The sequence below is a fragment of the Neoarius graeffei genome, chromosome 21 (assembly GCF_027579695.1).
Source record: "Neoarius graeffei isolate fNeoGra1 chromosome 21, fNeoGra1.pri, whole genome shotgun sequence".
Classification (NCBI taxonomy): Eukaryota; Metazoa; Chordata; class Actinopteri; order Siluriformes; family Ariidae; genus Neoarius; species Neoarius graeffei.
Genome location: NC_083589.1, coordinates 23303401 through 23322273, shown reverse-complemented (window position 1 = coordinate 23322273; position 18873 = coordinate 23303401).

Sequence of the window (18873 nt, the reverse complement as noted above, 5' to 3'; positions counted from 1 at the left end):
CAAAGATCCAAACGCCGTCCATTGAAAGTCAATGCCTTCACGATAAAATATATTTTTTTCCTGTAGATATGAGTCTAAAATTTAGAAATCTAAAATTTAGAAATCAACATTGACAATTCTTCTAGAAAAGGAAAGAGATTAAGCTCTATAAACTGCTGAAACTTTTGTTCCTGACCTTGTCGAGGGTTTTGTTTACCTGAAAGCTTGCTCTCCAGTATGGCGTTGCTATATGGTATCCAAGCACGTGACCTCGAGCTGCAAAGAGCCTATTAATGAAAGAACTGAAGAGAGGCTATCACACTTGGTTTATGCTGTAGACTACTATCGAGTGAAATTTTAGAGTAACCAGTTGACAATATACAGTGATCCAGTATAAAATCATCACACTTTAAGAGATTTTAGACATGTCTTTGTTCAACTGTGTTCATTACAGGTGTGTGAGGCCAGGGTTGCCAAGTTTCAGCAAATTTTCAAGCCCAAATACATTTCAAAAACTGTCCCCCCAAAAAAAACAAGATATTACAGAAAAGACACATTTTTTCTTCTTTGTTCATAGCGTTTGGGAAACAAGGTCACCATGGTGCACACAAGTTTCTCCATAATCCCCCTTTCCCTTTCCCATTCTTTGTGATATATATTACAACAGAAATGGTTCTGTACATCACAGACTTGATGCAGCACTTATAATTTACCTTTGCTGAATAAAATTTCAATTATTTGTGAAAAAAACCAAGATATTTTAACACCCCTCCCATCCCCTACTCCACAAAAAATTTTCATCTGACAACCCTGTTAACTGTCCTGTCCACTGATTCCCCCGAGCATGAGTCAGTGTGATTCCTGCCCCAATGGGCCTCATTTTGTGCTTTTATCAGTTCCCATTTTTGACTACTAGTGGCAATAATAAATTTATGAAGTTAAATTGCACACCAGCTAGAAAGGTGAGCAAGTCAATAGACCATCAGCTTTTATTCTATCCACATTCACTGGATTTGAGCAATCGTGCACTCTGATTGGCTACTCCACTAGTAGGCTATCAGCTCATATACTGTGAGTAGAGAAAAACAAAATGGTGGAGCGTGCTGCTGAACCAAACGAGGATGAAATAAAAACTCTACTTGAAAACAAAACCCCAAAAAATACAAAAAAAGCAACAAAATATGGAATGAAAGTATTTGATGGTAAGAACATATCTTTTTTATTATTATTTTTCAGCAATTATTATTATCACATTTTTCACAAATTGCTACTGTCATTTTGCCAGTTTGTTTACATTCTAAGCGGAAATGATTTTGTCGGCCATTTTGTACCGGCAAGTGACCTAATGGTTAGTGGGTCCGCCTCTCGATCGGGAGATCATGAATTCTGCTCATGGTTGGGTCATACCAAAAGACCATCATAAAAATGGTCTTCTGCCATTTTTCTGCCAAAAACTGCCATCTGGCAAGGCACGCTACAATACAGATGTGAGTGGGGAACCAAACTCTTGTGGTTACCAGAGGACCCACCCCCCACTGTAACCCTAGCTATGTAATAAGCGAGAGGCCGAGGGCTACGAAACAGAGATCGGTGCCATCAAACATGCCATGAATGGTGCGGGAAGGACTTTGACTTTTGTATCAAGTTTTTATTTATCGAATTTGCAAAGAATAAAAATTAAAATGCTCTGTTTCTCAAAATCCAGTGAATGTGGATAGAATAAAACAGTTATTCCACTCAATCTCATGCTATGGTCCACTCGGTGCTCGACGCCTCACCGGCTATCAGCTCACGTACGACTCAATTTTGTAGAATAACTGTTAAATATAGCTGCCGATGGAACTGGGTCACTGGTGCTTGTTGATGATGTGACTGCTGATAGAAGTCTCTCATCTCATTATCTCTAGCCGCTTTATCCTGTTCTACAGGGTCGCAGGCAAGCTGGAGCCTATCCCAGCTGACTACGGGTGAAAGGCAGGGTACACCCTGGACAAGTCGCCAGGTCATCACAGGGCTGACACATAGACACAGACAACCATTCACACTCACACCTACGGTCAATTTAGAGCCACCAATTAGCCTAATCTGCATGTCTTTGGACTGTGGGGGAATCCGGAGCACCAGGAGGAAACCCACGCGGAGAACATGCAAACTCTGCACAGAAAGGCCCTTGCTGGCCACGGGGCTCGAACCCGGACCTTCTTGCTGTGAGGCGACAGCGCTAACCACTACACCACCCTGCCGCCTGCTGATAGAAGTAGCAGGATGAATTCTGCAATATATAGAGCTATACTTTCCGCTCAGATTCAGTCAAATGCTGCAAAACTCATAGTACAACACTTCATAGTACAGATGGATAATGACCCATACTGCAAAAGCAATCCAAGAGCTTCTTAAGACAAAAAATGGAAAGTTCATTAAAATTGCTGAGTCAGTCAACCCAACTGAGCATGCTTTTCACTTACTGAAGACACACCTGAAGGCAAAAAATAAAAATAAAAATGCTCTGTTTCTCAAAATCCAGTGAATGTGGACAGAATAAAACAATTATTCCACTCAGTCTCATTGTACATGGCTTATAGCCAACTACTCAGTGCTATATGCCTCATTGGCTATCAGCTCATGTACAACTCGATTTCATGGAATAACTATTAAATGTCTGAAAAAAATAACAACATTAAAAAAAAACACTGTTGGGAATGAAAACTTGATGACGATTTCAATTTCTTGACATCTCTGTCTTACCTGCCCCTGATTTTACAATCATTCATTTGGTAGCCATTTTTTATCCAAAATGTACAAGTGAGGTAGAATATACACTCACCAGCCACTTTATTAGGAACACCCATCCACCTGCTGGTTTATGCAGTTCTCTAATCAGCCGATCCCTTGACAGCAGCACAATGCATCAAATCATGCAGATACAAATCAAGTGCTTCAGTTAATGTTCACTTCAAACATCAGAATGGGAAAAATTGTGATCTCAAAGTGTTTCACTGTGGCATGGGTGTTGGTTTGAGCCAGATGGACTGGTTTGAGTATTTCAGAAACTGCTGATCTCCTGGGGTTTTCACACACAACAGTCTCTAGAGTTTACATCAAATGGTGTGAAAAACAAAAAACACTGAGTTAGTAAGTGAGAGTTCTGTGGGTGGAAACAACTTGTTGATAAGAGAGGTCAGAGGAAAATGGCCAGATTGGTTTGAGCTGCCAGGAAAGATAAAGTAACTCATATAATCACTCTTTACAATGTGCTGAGCAGAAAAGCATCTCAGCATGCAACAGCAGAAGACCACATTGGGTTCCACTCCTGCAGCCAAGAACAGGAATTTGAGAGTCAAGAACAAGTTCCTATTAAAGTGGCCGGTGAGCATAAATCAAGCATAATGCTGCTGAAGGAACTAACAGTAATGAAAGTGCAGTGAGACCAAATTTTCATCATTCATTCATTCATTCATTCATTCATTCATTCATCTTCAGTAAGCACTTTATGGTGATCAGGGCTGCAGTGAACCTGGAGCATATCCTGGGAACACTGGGTGTGGCATAATAATGCAGCCTGGATGGGATTGTAATGCCCATCCATCACAGTGCACCATGCATACATCTTCACTCACTCGCTCATTCACTCACACCTAGAGGTAATTTATCTGTATTTTTTAATTATCAGAAACAACTGCAAAATACATAGCTGTAAGAATGAAAAGCTGAATTGAAGTTTAAATGGCAATGCAATATTTTTTTTAAATAACAGAATATCTAATATTATCATATGTACTTGTCAGTAATGACGTTATGAGCCAAAGCGCTGAACAAACTACAAACATAGCTTCCAAGGACTACAATGCTCAAAGTTCACAACACCCCTTGTCTCCCTCCTATTAGATTCAGCTGACTCTCGTTAACTCTGTTAATATACTACACCACTTAAGCCTCTCCCTCACACACAGTCAGTGCGAAGTATCGTTCTGTGTTTCTACCAGTCATACCAAGCCATTCTTGTCTGCATGCCTTTTTGTTATCGAACCTTTGCTACGTTTCCCCATGTTATTCTTCTGCCTGCTCTCTACTACACTGTCTGCTGATCGACTGACCACTGCCTGTTTCCTGACTACGAGTTCGCGTTCCAATTTGGCTAAGTTTCCTGTTTGCATCCCTGCTCTCCCCTGCACATACATCCGTAAGGGCCTGCATTCTGACAGTACTATTATAACAGTGGAAAAAACAGCTGTGTTTACTAATCATCCTCAAGCACAAAGCACTTCATATTTTAGTGTTTTAATCACTAAAAATAAGTTATTTTTAGGTGGTGCCATGATCAGGTGCCGCTCCGATGGGATCACCACCTTATTTGTGGTGGGGCGGTTTGAGTGTCCCAATGACCTCTAGAGCTATGTCGGCAGGAGCCACGTGGCTCCCGGTAGGGTCACCCATGCTGAACAGGTCGAAAGGTAGGGGCCAGACAAAGAGTGATCCCACACTTTCCTCCCTTGGGAGGTTGGTTTAGGGCTAACAACCCTCTACTGTAAAAAAAAGGAATGTTACAGAATCATCGAGAAGTAACCTACAACAACAATCGGTCCTGGGGGAAGTAGAGCTTTCTAGTAGAAGGTTTATGACGCGGCACAGTGAAAGCCAACCGGAAGCTGTGAGGCCGAATGTTTTACTGACGCCCAGGAAGACTATCAGAATAGGGAACTGTAATGTAAGAATGATGTTCGAATCAGGAAAAGCAGCACAGATAGTAAGGGAGATGAGAAACTACCATTTATCAGTCCTGGGGCTGAGCGAAGTGCGATGGAACCAGGCTGGTCGACTAACTTTATCAACTGGGGAAGTAGTTTTGCTCTCAGGTCATGAAGAAGTGAATACCCCCCATACAGAAGGCGTTGCATTAATGTTATCTAAAGATGCAGCAAAAACTCTTATAAGTTGGGAGCCAGTCAGTCCAAGAATTGTGACAGCTAAATTCTTAACCAAGCAGAAGAACATCAAGGTTAGTATTATACAGTGTTATGCCCCTACAAATGATGCAGAACAGACCAAGAAGGAAGAGTTCTATTCCACACTACAAGATCTAGTTAACAAAGAGAGACCCAAAGATATCACCATTCTCATGGGAGACTTAAATGCCAAAATAGGATCTGACAACACCGGATATGAGGAAGTAATGGGTAAGCATGGAATGGGAGAAATGAATGAAAATGGAGAATTATTTGCTGACTTATGAGCACTACACCAACTTGTAATCGGAGGGAGTGTTTTCCCACATAAGTCGATACACAAAGCTACGTGGGTGTCACCCGATGGAATGACAGAGAACCAAATCGATCACTTCTGCATCAGCAAGAAATTTAGAAGAACCTTACAAGATGTCCGAGTTAAAAGAGGCGCAGATGTGGCATCAGATCACCACCTTGTTATTGCCACCCTAAAGTTGCGCCTTAAGCACCATGGACAACCAACAAGTGGCAGGACAAGATACAATGTTGACCTTCTCAGGGAATCAACTATGAGAGACCAGTTTTGTTTAAGTATGTCAAATAGATTTCAAGTGTTACAAGATCTATATGAAGCGGAGGGAGTAGCAGACATTGAGACGGAATGGAGACAAGTGAAGAATGTTTGGATCAAAGCATGTGAAGAGACAATAGGTAAGAAGAAATCGACAGACAAGGATTGGATGTCTCTAGGAACAATGGAGAAGATCAAGGCTAGGAAAAGGTGCAAAGAGGTATTGAACAACTCGCGAACAAGAGCAGCGAAGGCAAAGGCCAGTGAACAGTATGGAAGTGCCCACAGAGCAGTGAAAAGAAGTGTTCAACAGGATAAAAGAAGTTATATTGACAATCTGGCAAAGGCAGCAGAAGAAGCAGCAGAGAAGAGAAATATGAAAGACCTGTATAGTTACACCAGATGAATGGTGGGGAAGCATCAGAGGATACTGAAACCAGTGCGGAGCAAAAATGGAAAGCCATTGACTACAGCTGAGGAACAACTTAAGCGATGGGCCGAACACTCTGGGGAGCTTCTAAACCGTCCTGCACCAGAACATCAACCGGACATCCCCCTGCCAGATGCAACTCTTCCCCTGAATTGCGAAAACCCTAGCAAATCGGAAATAAAGGCTGCCATTCAGGCTCTAAAGAATGGTAAAGCATCAGGACCTGACGGGGTTCCTGCTGAAGCTATGAAGGCGGATTTAACAACATCAGTGGAAATCCTCCATAGGCTATTTGCTAGGATATGGGAAGAGGAGAGTATCCCAGAAGAGTGGAGAGAAGGGATCATTGTGAAACTTCCTAAGAAGGGTGATCTTGGAAATTGTAACAACCATAGAGGCATTATGCTGCTCTCTGTGTTTAACAGAATACTACTGGTAAGAATGAAGGATGCCGTGGATAAGTTGTTGAGAGACCAGCAAGTGGGATTTAGGAGAGATCGCTCTTGTATAGACCAAATATGCACTTTACGAGTCATCATAGAACAGTCCTTGGAATGGAATTCATCCCTGTACGTAAACTTTGTGGACTATGAAAAAGCCTTTGATAGTGTAGATCAAGAGTCACTCTGGAAGCTATTATACTTCTATGGGATTCCAGAGAAGCTTATCACCTTGATTAAGTCCAGCTATACAGGTATGAAGTGCAGAGTGGCCCACGAAGGACAATTTTCAGAACCTTTCGAAGTAAGAACTGGTGTATGGCAGGGATGTCTGCTATCTCCTTTCCTCTTTCTCCTGGCTATCGACTGGATAATGAGAACGATAACAAGCGGGAGCAAGAACGGGATACAGTGGACTCCCTGGGAGCAGTTAGATGACCTGGATTATGCTGACGATCTTGCACTGTTTTCACATAACCAGCTGCAAATGCAAGAAAAAACATCAAGACTAGCAGAGGAGTCAGCCAAGCTTAGCTTGAAAGTTAACATAGGGAAGACTAAGGTAATGTGGATGAATACCACAAGTGAGGTACCAGTAGTAGTAAATGGACATCAACTAGAGGACGTTGAGGAGTTCACGTATTTAGGAAGTGTGGTAAATAGAGTAGGAGGAACAGATAAGGATGTGCAAGTAAGGATTGGAAAGGCAAGGGGAGTGGTCCTCATGTTAAAGAACATGTGGTCATCTAAAGAGCTAACTACTAGAACCAAGTTACGGATTTTTAGATCAAACGTGAAGTCTGTCCTGTTATATGGTGCAGAGACTTGGAGAATGATAAAGAAAACACTGAGCAAGATCCAGACCTTTGTTAACACCTGTTTAAGGCGTATCCTAAAGATAAGCTGGAAGGACAAAGTCACAAATGAAGAGCTATGGGAGCGGGCGAACGAGGAACCAGTGGAATTGCAGATCAGAAGGAGGAAATGGGGCTGGATAGGCCATACCCTGCATAAGCCGGCAAGTAACATCACACGCCAGGCCCTCAAGTGGAACCCTCAGGGTAAACGAAGAAGAGGCAGACCAAGAAATAGCTGGAGGAGAGATCTAGAAAAGGAGATGAGGGAGGCAGGATTGGATTGGACCGAGATAGGGAGGAAGGCCCAGAACCGGATACGCTGGAGGAAACTGATCGATGGCCTATGCTCCACAGGGGGCAAAGGGCCTAAGTAAGTAAGTAAGTAATGATCAGGTGCTGGCCCAGCTGGCCAAAGGGTTGGAGAGAAAGTGAAAGATCATCAGTCTACAAGCCAAAGGACCCCACTTCATTAACTTCCTCAAGCCAGGTGTCAAGGCAGGCAAAGAGGCGGGGGGGTACAGGGATCCTCGCCACAGCAGGTGACTGGGAGTTGAGGGTTAACGTTGGAAAGCATCTTAAATTCCCAGAAGAGATAGCCAACACCAACGTCTGTCCTGACATCATTCTCTGATCAAGAGCCACAAGACAGGTGGCTCTCCTGGAGCTTATAGTACCCTGGGAAGAAAGGATTGAGGAGGAGCACAAGCGCAAGCATGGAAGATACCAAGCTATCATCATTGAATGCCAGCAGAGGGGATGGAGAGCCTGGAATCTCCTGGTAGAAGTAGGTTGCGGGGGCTTCCCATGGCAATCACTCTGGAGGGCACTGGGAGTCCTTGGGGTGAGAGGTCCCACCCGCAAGAAACTGGTTGAAGACATCTCCAGGCAGGTTGAGACAGCAACTACATGGCTGCATGACAGCAACTAGCTGAGTGATGAGTAGGCCTGAGAGTCAGAGGGGGTGGTTCCAGGACGCTGGTTCTGCTGTCAAGCCCCTCTGAGGTGTCATGGGCCAATCAATGAAACACCAGTGGGAAGTGCCCATTTGAAAACCCTGTGACGTCTCAAAGGTCTGAGTCACAAGGTGCTGTCCTCCATGGAGGGAAGAGCGAGCAGAGGGAGTGTTTTAAGCCAGCTGCTTCGAATGAGGTACAGGAGGAAACCCCCTGCCAGGAGAGGCGGCAGCGAGGACACCTCATGTGAAGACAGTGTTGTAGTACCGTATTTACCGGATAGAGCGCATCGGAATATATGCCGCAACCACTAAATTTTAAAAGAAAAAAATATTTTTACATTACATTAGCCGCACCAGACTATAAGCCGCAGATATATACATTGTGAATGAGATATTTACACAAAGATTTTGTAAATGTTTATTTACATACTTTAACTGTTTCCAAACGGTGCCTGTAACACGGCAGTAAAACAGCTGATTGAACAAAACAGAAAAGTCATTAATGTTTTTATTCATCCTCCTCCTATGCACTGAAACCACTGAAGTCATCTTCTTCAGTGTCGGAGTTGAAGAGCCTCAGAACATCTCCGTCACACACCTTTTCAGTCTCTCTGTTGGTGTCGCTCTCAATGTCACTTTCATCTCGAGGCACAGTTACCGATGAAGTTGTGCTGTCACTTTCATCTCTAGGCACAGTTACCGATGAAGTTGCGCTGTTCTCTCCATGCAGCAGTCCAGCCTTTCGAAACCCCTTGGTGATCGTGGATTCTTTCACACTGCTCCACACTTTTAGGATCCACTGGCAGACCTCAGAAATGAATGCTCTTCGCATGCGGCCAGTTTTTGTGAATGATTTCTCGCCGCTGGTCATCCAAGCCTACCACTCACTTCAGAGTGCCGTTTTAAATGCACGATTTGCACTGATGTCGAGTGGCTGCAAAAACTTAGTTGTACCTCCAGGAATCACAGCTGGAATTGAGTTTGTTCTCTTGATGGCTGCTTTCACAGAATCTGTTATATGGGCCCTCATACTGTCCAAAACAAGCAATGATTTTTTCCGGTGAAAAAATCCTTCCGGGCACTTACTGTAGCACTCCGTCAGCCATTCAGTCATTAGGCTTTCTATCATCCACCCTTTTTTCTTAACTTTAATGACTATGCCTTTCGGAAATTTTTCTTTTGGCATAGTCATCCGCTTGAAAATCACCATCGGTGGAAGCTTCTGTCCGGATGCGGTACAGCTCAAAACACACGTGAAATGCGTTCTCTCGTGGTCAGTTGTTTTCATCATAATGGATGACGCTCCTGTCTTGTTAACAGTTCTAGTTAAAGGCAGGTCAAATGTTAAAGGTCCCATGGCATGGTGGTTTGTTGATGCTTTAAACGGGCTCATGGAGGCTTCCGGATGTTATATCCGCAGCCTTTCTCGAAATGAACCATTGGCACATAAATATAGCCTCCTGGGAGAAAGCCCCATTTCAGCACTTTTCCCAGTGCGTCGTTTTGCTAATGAGAAGCAGGAGGCGGGGAAGGGTAGAGGGTGGGGCAGGCCATGGGGGGAGGGGGAGGGGCTTGACCAAGCTGCGTGCACACATACTCACTGCTATCAGCGCCTGTAGCCATGCTGCTAAGACAAAACCCCGTTCTCCCTCGGACTCCTTTCGTAAACTCAACGTGACACAGAGAACAGAGAGTGAGAGTGTTCGGAGTGGTAGTTTACGAACATATAATACCCTAGGCTTGAACACGCACTCCATAACCAAAGAGGATAGAAGCAGCAACTACAGCAACATAGCGCTTATCCAACAGAAGACATGCATTGCGGAGCAATAGTCAAACATAAGCTCATAAGTTACAGTCAATTTCCAGACTAAACTCAGTTTAACAGAGCATGCTGCATGCTCTTTAGTTTTGTAGTGCAGATTACTTGGCTAACTGCAGGAAGCGGTTAGCTGCACAGCTAATGTAGCCATTGCTAGGCTAACGCACCGATTTTAAAACACGGCAAAACGACCAGTTATACACTTACTTGTTCGGTGTTTGTTGCTGATGCGGCAGGGATGCTTGGTACGGACCCAGGCTTCAGTGACAGTTGATGTGCAAAACCTGCCCTGTACTGTCCCAAGTTGTGGAAACATTCCTCAGGAAAATGCTTCCGACAAACATACACCGTCTTAGGTAGACTCGACGGCGTATTATTGAAGTAAATAAAATTAAGCCACTGCGTCTTCAGGGGCTCTCCCGTCGGCAGTAAAAACAGACTCTTTTCTGTGTTGTCACATCCATGTACAGCGCAATTTCCATGTTTCGCTCGCTTAGGTGATGCCATGTTGTTGTGTCCTCTATGGTCTCCTCACTACAACTGGGCGGGGCAATCCATACAGTGGGTGGGAATCCAGGGGGGGGGGGGCATGGGGATCATCTCCCTTGCTGACGTAGTAAAGGGAAGAGCTTATCAACGCACCGTTTTGACGCGCCATTCTCAAATGTTGGGCATAGTTTGGTTTACACATTATGAAATTTCTAGCCACTGGGGTGACTTAAGAAGGTCAGAGGAACTCATTTTAATGTTAAAAAACCTCAGAAAGTGAAAATTTCATGCCATGGGACCTTTAAAGGTACTTCATATTTATGATGTCTGGTCCGATGGAATTTTCGGCTAGTTTTGTTTCAATAAATTTGTGGAAGTTTGCAACTTTTTCTTCGTAGTTGGGAGGGAGGTGCTGACAGACAGTCGTCCACGCCCTGATGGACAGATCTTTTCATCTCATAAATCTAAAACACCATGATGGTCCACCTTTAAAATCTTCAATACCCATTTCGCTGGCGATTGTTTTAGCTTTCAGTCGGATTTGCACGGTGGATACACCCCGGCCGTCTGCTCTCTGTGTGTTCACCCAGTCCTCAAGAACATTTTCAAGTTTAGGCCATCTGCTTTTATGACCTCTGAAAGCCTTTGTTGTTCTTTGGCATTGAATCAGTTCTTCACGCTGCCGTCTCCAACGTCTCACCATTGATTCATTAACGCCAAGCTTACGTGCAGCAGCTCTATTTCCTTCCTGGATAGACAGCTCGATAGCTTTCAACTTAAAAGCTGCATCATATGCTTTTCTTCATGTACTTTCCATGATGAGGGTGTGAAAAATATTTTGCATTCGTGCGTGTTGTGCTGCTTGCGTCGTCTTCTTTATCTTGACCTCTTGCGTCTGTCATGTTTTTGCGCCTCCTGATGGCATTTAGCGAAGAAAAATCTATAGATAAGCCGCATTGTTGTACAAGCCGCAGGGTTCAAAGCGTGGGAAAAAAGTAGCGGCTTATAGTCCGGTAAATACAGTACTCAAGACTGGTCTCGGCTGCATTTTTACTCATTTTTACCAAAACTGCGGGGATTTCACTAAATTGCCTTTGTATGGTCTGATTTATTTGTTAACATCATTACTGTAAATGGATGTTAAACTTCCTGACTCAAATGCAACCAATAACATGAATCATTGCTAATTTGAGTTTGTTGTTACTGTTATCGGTTGTCACCCCTCCCCGGCCCCTTCACACGCATTGGTTTGGTCTTGACTTGGTCTTACCCTGCCCTTTTACACAGCCTGTTAAAGGCAAAAATCTTATGCCTTTATTCTGTTTCGTGTTCTGTATAAAATGTTCAAATGTGGAACAGGGGATCTGTGTTGTTCTGCCTCTGAGCCAGAACGATTGGTAACAGAGCCAGAATTGACATCTGTGTAAAAGGGACAAGTGGCACGGCAGGACAGGGATTTGACATTTTTGACATAGACATTCTTCTTTCCAAGACAAACATGAATTCAAACATCTCCGTCTTCAGCATCTAAGGTCTGCGTGCCTTTCTGCCTCAAATCACTTCCTACTTCTTTTCACTTTCTCCTCCAACATATTTCTGATCCATAAACATGTTTGCATGAGTGTCTCCACTCCTCTCTTCTTTGTTACCGCTCTCTCTCTCTCTCTCTCTCTCTGTTTGTGAGCACAGTTTTCTGTGACAGGACCCCTCCCCCCCCCAAAAAAAAAAATAAATAAATAAATAAAAATACTAGGGATTTTTGGATCAAAAGTCAGGTGAAATTAACTTTGAGTCCAGATTTCTGTTTTTTGCCTGAAAGCAAAGTGGATCTCATTAATGTTAGTCCATTTGCATAGATATTTATGGAAAATGGTTTCAACTGTTTTTTAGGACAAACAAGATTACATCAGTCTTTACTAGATTAGATTAGATTAGATTAGATTAGATTAGATTAGATTAGATTAGATTAGATTAGATTAGATTAGATAAAACTTTATTGATCCCTTTGGGAGAGTTCCCTCAAGGAAATAAAAATTCCAGCAGCATCATTACAGAATAAACAGAAAATAGAAAATAGAGAAAACTTCTAGATAAATTAAGTATTAACATATACAAATATAAAATATGAAAAAAAAATTTAGCAGGAGAGGTATTGCACATTATATTGCACATTGTCCAGTATTGCTTTTTGTCAGGCTACTGCTCCTTCCCGTCCTCTGTCCTTCTGATACGCCCCCCCCCCCCCCCCCCCCCCCCCACGAGGAGTTCTACAGTCTGATGGCGTGAGGGACAAAGGAGTTTTTAATTCTGTTAGTCCTGCACTTGGGAAGGAGCATTCTGTCACTGAACAGACTCCTCTGGTTGCTGATGACGGTGTGCAGAGGGTGACTAGCATCGTCCATGATGTTCAGTAGTTTGTCCATAGTCCTCTTCTCTGCCACCGTCACCATAGAGTCCAGCTTCACGCCGACCACAGAGCTGGCCCACCTGATCAGTTTATCCAGCCTGGATGTGTCCTCCTTGGATGTGCTGCCCCCCCAGCACACCACGGTGTAAAACAGGACACTGGCGACCACAGACTGATAGAATATCCACAGGAGTTTCCTGCAGATGTTAAAGGACCGTAGCCTCCTCAGGAAATACAGCCTGCTCTGTACCTTCCTGTACAGGTGGTTGGTGTTGTAAGTCCAGTCCAGCTTGCTGTCCAGCTACAGCCCGAGGTACTTGTAGGAATCCACAGCCTCCACCTCAACTCCCTCGATCAGAACTGGTTGTGACCTTGGTCTGGACCTCCCAAAGTCAATGACCAGCTCCTTGGTTTTCGAGGTGTTGAGCTGCAGATGATTCCTATTGCACCAAACAGCAAAGTCCCTCACCAGGCTCCTATACTCCTCCTCTCTGTCATCCCTTATACACCCCACTATGGCTGTGTCATTGGCAAACTTCTGAATGTGACACATCTCCGAGTTGTAGCAGAAGTCCGCGGTGTACAGGGTGAAGAGAAGAGGGGCCAGCACCATGCCCTGGGGTGCTCCAGTGCTGCTAATCACAGTGTCAGACGTGATGTCCTTCAACCTGACATACTGTGGCCTGTCGGTAAGGTAGCTGGAGATCCAGGTGACCAGGCAGGTGTCCACTCGCATCCTGTTCAGTTTGTCCTGAAGCATAAGGGGCTGGATGGTATTGAAGGCACTCGAAGTCCAAAAAGAGGATCCTCACTGTGCCATTTCCCTTATCCAGATGCAAGTGGGCTCAGTGTAGCAGGTAAAGGATAGCGTCTTCCACACCAACACCTGCCCGGTACGCAAACTGCAGACAGTCCTGGGTGTGTTGCACCTGGGGTCTGAGGAGGCTGAGGAAGAGCCGCTCCAACATCTTCATCAGATGTGAAGTGAGTGCCACCGGTCGGAAGTCGTTCAGCTCTCTGGGCCGGTTCTTCTTAGGAACTGGAACGATGCATGATGTCTTCCAGAGGGTAGGCACTCTTCCCAGCTGCAGGCTGAGGTTGAAGATACATTAGAGTGGTTCACCCAGTTCAGCAGTGCAGGTCTTCAGTAGTCGGGGACACACCTTATCTGGGCCTGCTGCTTTCCTGGGGTGAAGCTTCCTCAGTTGACCTTTGACTTGGTCTGCAGTGATGCATGGAGGAGTCTGTGTTGAGGTAGGGGAGGAGGGGGCTCCTGCAATGGCTGGGGGGAGGTGTATTGAGGGAAGAAGGAGAGATGGCTGCAGTGAGGGGGGAAGGTGGGGGGACGTGGACTGGTTGAACCAGTTGAAAAAGTCATTCAGCTCGTTTGCCCTCTCCACTGTCCCCCCCCTACAACTCTGGTCTTTGTGTTGTGGCCTGTGATGGTTTTCACACCTTCCCAGACCTCCCTCATGCTGTTCTCCTTCAGCTTCTGCTCCACCCTGCTGTAGCTGTCCTTAACTTCCCTCATGCAGCGTTTCACCTCCTGCTGTGCTGCTTTCATCACCTCCTTGTCCCTGCTCCTGAAGGCAGCCTTCTTCCTGTTGAGGACAGCTTTGACTTCCTGTGTTACCCATGGCTTGTTATTAGGGTAACACCATACAGTCTTAGCAGGGGAGACCACGTCTTCACAGAAGTTGAGGTAATCCGTCAGACAGTGTGTCAGCCCTTCTATGTCCTCACAGTGTGGGCTAAGCAGCACATCCCAGTCCGTGGTGTCGTAACAGTCTCTGAGGGCATCTTCCATTTCAGGGTACATACATGCCGAGGACTGTACTAACCAAATCAGGTATGGGCTTTGAGACACAACAATTAACATAGTGTTACAAGCATATTACCATTTAGATTACTATAAATGCTATTGTTGATTTGATCTTCTGCTTTTGTAGCTCATCTGCCTCAAGGATTGGCGTGTTGTGCATTCTGAGATGCTTTTCTGCTCACCATGGTTGTACAGAGTGGTAATCTGAGTTACTGTACCCTTTCTGGCAGCTCGAACCAGTCTGGCCATTCTCTGTCGACCTCTCTCATCAACAAAGCATTTCCGTCCACAAAACTCCAGCTCACTGGATGTTTTTTGTTTTTTTGCACCATCCTGAGTAACTCTAGAGACTGTTGTGTGTGAAAATCCCAGGAGATCAGCAGCTATAGATGTTGGCTGATCTTGTCATATGATTGGCTGATTAGATAATTACATGAACGAGTAGGTGTACAGGCATTCCTAATAAAGTGCTCTGTGAGTGGATTTTTCAGTTTGTTTTTTATTTAAAGGTATTTCTCCAGGCGGCACGGTGGTGTAGTGGTTAGCACTGTCGCCTCACAGCAAGAAGGTCCGGGTTTGAGCCCCGTGGCCTGCGAGGGCCTTTCTGTGTGGAGTTTGCATGTTCTCCCCATGTCCTCATGGGTTTCCTCCAGGTGCTCTGGTTTCCCCCACAGTCCAAAAACATGCAGGTTAGGTTAACTGGTGACTCTAAATTGACCGTAGGTGTGAATGGTTGTCTGTGTCTATGTGTCAGCCCTGTGATGACCTGGTGACTTGTCCAGGGTGTACCCTGCCTTTCGCCCGTAGTCAGCTGGGATAGGCTCCAGCTTGCCTGCAACCTTGTAGAACAGAATAAAGTGGCTAGAGATAATGAGATGAGATGATGTATTTCTCCAAAAGCTTAAATGAAAAGTTGCTTCATATTGGTTTTAAACAATGGCTCGTTGCTTTTGATTAGAAATGGAGGGGGAAAAAAAACTAAGAATAGTGATGTTGTTTAGTTTGGAAAGAACCAGTAATTGAGGAACAGATTTCTGAGGAACAGGAGTGTGTATTGCATCCCAGTTCTTCTATTTCTCCAGCTGGAACCCAACACCAGGCCACTGAGCCCAGTGCTGGAATGTAAGACATTCTATCAGACATTCATGGGCCACTTTGCATGTTCTCACCCCCTTTAGGCGTCAAGTGCGCCAGCGGCTATCTCAAAGCGTGTGTGAAAGCATGAGCACCTTTCCTCACTGGCTGATTTGAGTGCCAGTAGGACACATACATGCGAGGAATGGATGGGTTAGGGGGGGCAGAAAGCCAGGAATGTCGAGCAAGGTAATTTTGCAGATAAAAGGGGAGTGTACACACACACACACACACACACACACTTGTCTTACTATCCTCATGAGTAATGCTAAACCTAAACCTCAGCAACTGCAGTTCTGTAAGTAAGAAAGCAGGTAAATAAATAAATAAATATGCTTGTGAGGTTTAGCCAAATGTATCCACAAAGTCAAAACTGTCAGATATCCTTAGTATCTTTATATATTTATATAAACTCACTGGCCACTTTAATAGGAACTTGTTCTTGATTCTAAGATTCCTGTTCTTGGCTGCAGGAGTGGAACCTAATGTGTTCTTCTGCTGTTGCATGCTAAGGTGCTTTTCTGTTCACCACAGTTGTAAAGAGTGATTGTATGAGTTGCTATATCCTTCCTGGCCAAAAACAAACAAACAAACAAACAAACAAACAAACAACAATCTAGCCATTTTCCTCTGACCTCTTATCAACAAGGCATTTGTTTCCACTCACAGAACTGTCATTCACTCAATATTTTTTGTTTTTTTTGCACCATTCAGTGTAAACTCTAGAGACTGTTGTGTGTGAAAACCCCAGGAGATCAGCAGTTTCTAAAATACTCAAACCAGTCCATCTGGCTCAAACCAACACCCATGCCACAGTGAAAGAAAGTCACATTTTGAGATCACAGTTTTCCCCATTCTGATGTTTGACGTGAACATGAACTGAAGCTCTTGATTTATATCTGCATGATTTGATGCATTGTGCTGCTGTCAAGGAACTGCCTGATTAGAGAACTGCATAAAACAGCAGGTGGATGGGTGTTCCTAATGAAGGTTAGGCTGGTGAGTGTATATCCTATCTTTTAGACATAAAAACATCCTCACACACACACACACACACACACACACACACACACACACACACACACACACAGAGGGAAAGTGAGAGACTGAGAAATTAAATCACAAACAAAAGGACAAACAAAAAAAATGTTTCATATCGCATCATCATATTGGTTATTATGTGGACAGTAACCACAAATTAATACTTTCCAAGACCAGTAAGGACCATGCACAGGCTGAACATGTTAATGAACTTATTGACTAATCTTATTCCTTTGACTAAAAGCAACACTGTCTAATCTGATATGATACTTGGACAAAAAGGTAAAATGGTTGTGATGCATATGATCAGACATTCTGGATCACCAGAGGAGGTCAAAGCACAAAACTGCTGAGGAAGAAAAGTTTCCTTTTGCAACCATAGAGTGTAAAAGGGTTTTCTTTTTTTGGAGGTATCGCCCTCTGGTGGTGGTGGAGGAGGAGTCCATGATTTCCACTGGATCCCTCACTGCATTGCAGCATTACAGCACAGTTTGTCAAAGCTTCTGCATGCGGACTATCTGCTCAGAATAAATGAATAGCCAAAGAGCAAATCAAACACTACAGCCACAACGAGCACCACATTTCACTAGATAGATGTGAGGATGCATCTGTACATCCACCACATTTTACACATCACTCAGGATTAGAGATTAGACTAGATCAGACTATACATACAGTAAATCTCTGTCTGCTGATCCATTCTGATTTCTTACAAAGAGAAAGTCCACAAAGAATCCTCAATGCACTTGATTTTTTTCTTCTTCTGTTCCACTAATCATGATTGTATTCCTCAGGAAGGTTAATGATCATCATGAGATGTTATAAACGTATTAAAATGACTTTACATCTTGCAAGTAGCAAGAAGGAGCATCTGGAACATAGGTGTGTTCTTTGTTGTGAGTGAAACTAAACCCATTTCTAGATATTTGTAGCCTGTTTGTTTCAAGCTTGAAGTTCTCTTTGCAGATATTTTTGTTTATTTCAAGCATTTATTTCAAGAAGGAAGCAAACTCACCAAGCAATAGAACAAGACAATCAGTAAGATACCTAGAAATGGGCTTCATAATGAGAGCTATTAGATAATTTTTGCCCTTTATTCAGGACATCTTGACTATAGCTAAGATGTACCTTTTTTTTTTTTTTGTAGTGAGTATGGAATCTAGAACATGGATAAAGCAAGAAATGACTTCCCAGAACCTGCAACTAAGAAGCACTACATCAACCAGCCAGTTCTTTTCCTTTAATGGAGCCAGCGCTCTGGTTCTCTTGGATGTCATGGCACACAATGTTCCCTAAGACTTCTGCCACCCAAACAGGAGTGAAAGGGCTTAACTGGTGGTTAGGAATATGGTCTTAGACAAGCTCTTGCTCAAATTTAATTCCCTGCCCCCCTGTAGCAATTAGCACATCACATCAACTTCCCAGACCGCAAAGATTAGAAAGTGTGCACTTATGTCGAGAAGCTCGGGGGGGAATAAACTCCGGAAAAGCACAGTGCCCATGTACACACACTGCTCTACCCACTCAGGCCCCACGAACGGCAGTGGCAGCAGCTATTGTGGTCAAAATGTTGTCTAGAGCTGCCTCAAGCCTGGAGGAAACCTGACCCCAGTGGCCGTTTCTGAATCAGAAGATCACCAGGCTAGGACACAGCCTTCGTGACCGGATATACCCGAAAAGCCCTGTACAGACTGCCGGGGTTGTCCTTATATAGAAGACAAGGGAAGTGCAATCAGTAACCCACTAATTAAAGGCAGAGGTGCAGGCTGACTGGCCATCATTAGAAAGGCAGAGTACTTCTGTAAATATCCTTTTTTCCACCACAAGGCATGTCAAATCAGTCCGGATGTTATCTAATGTCCTTTCAAGTATACATGCCTTATTATATCGCATATATAATCCCTTGATTGCATTCTTCATGCAGTCATTTTTAAATTCTCACTACAACCTTTAGTGTGTGTTGCATCATTAAACCAGCTCATT